This window comes from Octopus sinensis, linkage group LG6 (assembly GCF_006345805.1).
Source record: "Octopus sinensis linkage group LG6, ASM634580v1, whole genome shotgun sequence".
In the NCBI taxonomy this organism is placed as follows: domain Eukaryota; kingdom Metazoa; phylum Mollusca; class Cephalopoda; order Octopoda; family Octopodidae; genus Octopus; species Octopus sinensis.
This window is the reverse complement of record NC_043002.1, coordinates 18,098,145-18,104,144: the sequence shown is the minus strand read 5'-3', so window position 1 is coordinate 18,104,144 and position 6,000 is coordinate 18,098,145.

Here is a 6,000-nt window from a genome sequence, read left to right as displayed (position 1 = left end):
ATATAGAGAGATGATGCGTATTGTTTAATTCTTAGCATTTAATTCTATTGAATTCATAATTCTATTGCATTCAATTCTAAACACTTTTTATATGGGAATGTTCATTCTATGTAATTCACTGATTCTTAAATAAGTATCTTTCTTCAATATTATTCTCTTATCATTTTCCTTATTTAATTAAATATTAATATTCTAAGACTCCATTCATTAAGGTATTCAATAGTACTTTCAACTAATTTATTCGTTGGTCACCAGTTTCATCATTAAATCTGTGTACTGTCTACTCGTTGTCTCGTCATTGTTAATCTCCAGCAGTCAGTGCCAGATCTCTATATAAGAGATAATTGTTTTCCAACACAACAGCATCTATATTTGCGTCTACATATCGTATAAACTTGAATGCGGTTTTGACAGTGGGTATTCACTTCTTAGAATGTATTTATATAGACAAACAGTTATATTATTCATGGAGATTCAGCCTGGGAATGCTTTTATTCTATCCTTTCATAGAAGCTTCAGCTGCATGTGGAGATAGAGTGTACAACTGTTTCAATATTGGCGTTGTCTATTCTACAGAAGACAGACGGATATTATAGTCGATAGATCATCGGGCAAAATATTTTTATACTCCATGGATACATCCATTTATGTTGAGTTCATATCTCACCGTGGTGTCCTTTTAGCTTTTCATAATTCCGTAGTCGATAAATAGGTATTGGGGCGACCAAAATGAATCGATTATACCCTTGAAAACAATATATTCCAACATAGCAACAGTTCATTGATATAAATGTGTATAATAACAATAAATGAATTTCCATTGAAAGCGAATTGCATCTACGGATGTTAATAGACTCCTTCATAGAAACATATTATGAATAATAGTAAAAACAAAAACAAGCAAAATAAATATGGAGTCAAGAAAAGTGTGGCAAGATAAATATCTGGAATCGGTCATAGAGTTTGAAACAGATATTACAATATACTTAGTAAACCCAAAGTAATATAACACTTAATGATGAAATACTGGATATCTGATGACTTGCCGGCTAACTAAATCAACAAATCTGGTACTTATTTTATCGAACTCGAAAGGGAGATAAGCACAGTCGTCCTGGGTAGAATTTGAACTCAGAGCGTACGACGGAAGAAATGCCGTTGAAAATTTCGTCAGGAGGGGTAACGATTCTGCCATTCTCCCACCCTGCTCCTCGTCCTGTACTTCGCTCTGTTCCCCGCCCTGCTCTCTGGCATACTCCCCGCTTAAATAATAATAATACCTATTTTTAGTTACAGCTGTCCAACAGAGCGAAATGCACGTGCTAGCTTACAAAGTGACATGCAGAATTATAATATGATGAATTTAATATTGACACAAGGCTGCGTGTTTATGTGAGAGCATACTCTTAATGATTGACTTCCGTTACTAAAATTTCATTGAGCATAGAAATATATGAAAAGCAAAGTCGACAGCTACGGAATTTGATCTCAGAACGTAAAGGCGGGTGAAAAGCCGCAAAGTATTTCGTCCGGAGTGTTAACGATTCTACCAGCATTGCCATTTAATGATTTCAAATTTTGGCACAAGGCGAGAAATATGAGGGGAGGGGATAAGTTGATTACATCGATCCCAGAACTCAACTGGTACTTATTTTATCGACGCCGAAATAATGAAAGTCAAATTCGATCTCGGCGGAATTTGGACTCAGAACATAAAGACCGGAGCGAAATCCGCAAAGCATTTTCCATGCCGTACTAAAGACTCTGCCAGCTCACTACCTTACCTTAACTATAAACCTTTCTAATATATGCACAAGGTCTGACATTTTGAGGGAGGAGCTATCGATTATATCGACTCCAGAATTTAACTGGAACTTATTTCATCAATGCTGAAAGGCAAAGTCGACTGCGGTGGAATTTGGAGTCAGACTGTAAAGGTGGACGAAATACCGCTAAGCATGTTGTACTGTGTGCTCACAATTTTGCCAACACTTTAATAAGCTTAAGACCTTAATAATAGTAATGGAGCCCTGGGAAGAGTGAGCAAAAATCTTGAGAAGTACGTGGAACAAATAGGGGCTGCAATAAGGGTGGATCACTTGCAGAAAACTGCACTGCTTGGAACCGCTCGAATAGTCCGGAAGGTGCTTGAAGAATAAGAGGTGTTACCTTAGTTCACTGGTGGTGAACAGCTGACACTGTAGTACATGTTCAGCGTAAGTTGTGCAAAGGCAATAAATAATGATAATGATAACAACAACAACAACAAAAATAACAACAATAATAATAATGATAATAATGATAATAATAATAATAATAATAATGATAATAATAATAATAATAATAATAATAATAAATGCCCTGATACAGTACCAGGCAGTGGCTCACATGACTTCTGATCTTAACTGATAGGAAGTGTTATCATGTATATTGTTATGTCTTGGTATAAAAGATAGGCTACAGCACATTTTCTGCAAATACGACAGATTTGCTTGTCAGTTGTTTGACCTTAACCAGTTGAGCATGTCCCTTAGTGGCTGGCTATATGTGCATCTCTGACCACGTGCAGAAGTAGTGCGGGAGCATCATAGCCATGTGTTAAAAGGAATTCTTAGAGGTTTGGATAATTCACCTCTGTAAACATGGGTGATTCGTTCAACATCCTTAAATAACCCATATTTAGGGATCATTTGAGCGGGATGGGCTACTCGAAAAGAAGGAAATTCTAACTGGTACCCACCTGCAAGGTTATGTACTGTTTAACTTGATATGAGATCACCATGTCACGCACATGTGGTTGTGATACATGTGCCTGGTGTACCCTTATCCGACGGGTAGTCATGATTGGTATACTGGGCTTCGTATATTTTACGCCAGTGTCACTTTGATGGCATGCACTGCTCTCTCACTCAATAATGATGATGATAATAATAATAATAATGATAATAATAATAATAATAATAATAATAATAATAATAATAATAATAAGCAACGAAAAAAGCGCACGAGCAATTGGCTGATAGGTGGGAGGAGAAACCTCTGCACGGCAAATATGTGACCCGCAGCAAACAAGCTGATGTTGACCAGAAGCAAACCCATCAGTGGCTACGGAGCTCAGGGCTAAAAGCAGAGAGCGAAGGTTTCATCCTGGCTGCTCAAGATCAAAGCCTATTAACCCGGAACTACCAGGCCAATGTGATGAAAAATGGAGCAGACCCAAAATGCCGATTCTACAACGACATGATTGAAACAGTGGACCACCTAATCTCTGGATGTAAAGTCTTAGCACCAGTGGAGTATAAATTAAGACATGACAGAGTTGGCCAATATCTCCACTGGCTAATAAGTCGGCATTACAATATCAAAACTGCCGACAAGTGGTATAATCACCACCCTGAGGCTGTAACTGAAGGAGAAAATGTAACCATTCTGTGGGACTTTCCGGTACATACAGACCGAACCATCAAGGCCAATAAACCAGATATTGTTGTGAAAGACCAAAACAATAAAGATTGCTTATTGATCGACATGAGAATCCCCTGTGATCATAATATCTCAGCGAAAGAGTTTGACAAGCTCAGAAAATATAAAGACCTACTCATTGAAATTGAGAAAATGTGGCATCTCAAGGCGGTTACAATACCAGTGATCGTAGGAGCACTAGGAATGATGAAGAAGGGAACCGAAAATTATATGAGAATGATCCCTGGCTTACCATCCCTGCAAGAAGTGCAAAAGATTGTCTTAACTGGTGCATCACACGTATTGAGAAGAGCATTGTCGATGTGAGAACTGTTGCTGCTCATGTATTTTAATTTAACCTAAAAAAAAAAAAATTGAACGAACTATTGAGTTTGGTTTAATGGCCTACCAATGTATACTATGAGTTTCTTTGCCCTAGGAGTCGGGAAGACACTCGGCAAGAAATGGAAGCAAATTTGAAAGAAGAAAAAAAAGGTAATAATAATAATAATAATAATAATAATAATAATAATTTCAAATTTTTGCCACATTGCAGCTTGATGGAAGTAGGGATGAGTCGATTATATCGACCCAATGTGCTCTGCTGGTATTTATTTTATCGACCCCGAATGGATAAAAGGCGGAATTTGAGCTCAGAACGTAGCGACGGGCGAAATACTGCTTAGCGTTTCGTCCATTGTGCTAACGATTCTGCAAGCTCACCGCTTTAATAATAATAATAATAATAATAATAATAATAATAATAATATTATAATAATAATAATAATAATCATAATAATAATAATAATAATGATAATAATAATGATAATAATAATGATAATAATAATAATAATAATAATAATAATAATAATAATAATAATAATAATAATAATGATAATGACAATAGTAATACATTTTTAATTGCAGCTCAAGACCAAAGCCACCACACCAGAAATTATCAAAAGCATAATGAAAAGAAACATAACAAGTAACTGCAGAATATGTGGAAAAGGACAAGGAAAAATAAATCATATTATCTCTGACTGCTCAGTCCTGGCTAAGAAGGAATATATTCACAGACACGTCAGAGTTGGAACCTACATATACTGGAAGCTATGCCAACACTATGGAATAACAACAGAAAAATGATGGTATAGGCACATACCAGAAAAGGTCACAGAAAACGAAAAAGCAACCATAGTCTGGGATATGCCAATACACACAGATAGAGAAATTAAGGTCAATAGGCCAGATATAGTTGTCAGAGATCATGAAGAAAAAAAAATGTTTTCTAATTGATGTATCAATACCAGCAGATGACAACGTTTCTCTAAAAGAAATGCAGAAACTTTCAAAATACAAAGACCTGGCAATAGAGGTAACTAGAATGTGGAACCTGAAAACAGAAACAATTCCTATCATAGTAGGTGCGTTAGGCATGATAAAAAAATATTCAGACAAATACATAACAAAAATACCAGGACTTACAAACACATATAACATACAGAAAATTGCACTACTAGGCACTGCACACATCCTACGCAAAACACTTTCAATACAGTAACCATCAGAGCATCACAACAAATCACAGCACATACCCAAAGCACACAGAGCTGCGCTCGGTAGTGAAGTGAAAGCATGTGGTAAAAATAAGACTACTGAATAATAATAATAATAATAATAATAATAATAATAATAATGATGATAATAATAATAATAATAATAATAACAATAATAATAATAATAATAATAATAATAAAATACAATACCAGTGATCGTAGGAGCACTAGGAATGATCAAGAAGGGAACCGAAAATTATATGAGAATGATCCCTGGCTTACCATCCCTCCAAGAAGTGCAAAAGATTGTCCTAACTAGTACATCATACGTATTGAGAAGAGCATTGTCGATGTGAGAACTATTACTACCCATGTATTTTAATTTAACTTTATTTCTATCAAAAAAAAAAGAACGAACTAGTGAGTTTAGTTTAATGGTCTACCAATGTATACTATGAGTTTCTTTGCCCTAGGAGTCGGGAAGACACTCGGCAAGAAATGGAAGCAAATTTGAAAGAAGAAGAAAAACCCATAATAATAATAATAATAATCAGGGCTTTCGTTGATTGATATAAACACACGTCCGACAACATATAAACAACTAAATATAGTAGAAAAATATAGAATCTTGTTATTCAACCTGATGTAATTTTTAATTTTCTTTGCTTTTAGAATGTTGAGTTGTTTTTTTTTTGTTTGTGCTGGCTTATCAGTTTTAGATTTGATACATTATTGGCACACTGTGTTTCGCTCTCTTAACTCTACAGACTCTATATTCCCACCAGCTGTGCTTGCTTGCTTTCTCTCTGATTACATTGCCAATTTTTCCTACGCAAACAATTTGATTAATATCGCTTCTGATTTTACATTTCGCAATGTTATTACAATTACAGCTAGATTGCTGCAGATATGTTTCATTAACGTGCTACGTCAATTTTTATCAAAAATGTTATTTATATTTTTCTCCGATGGCTTAGTG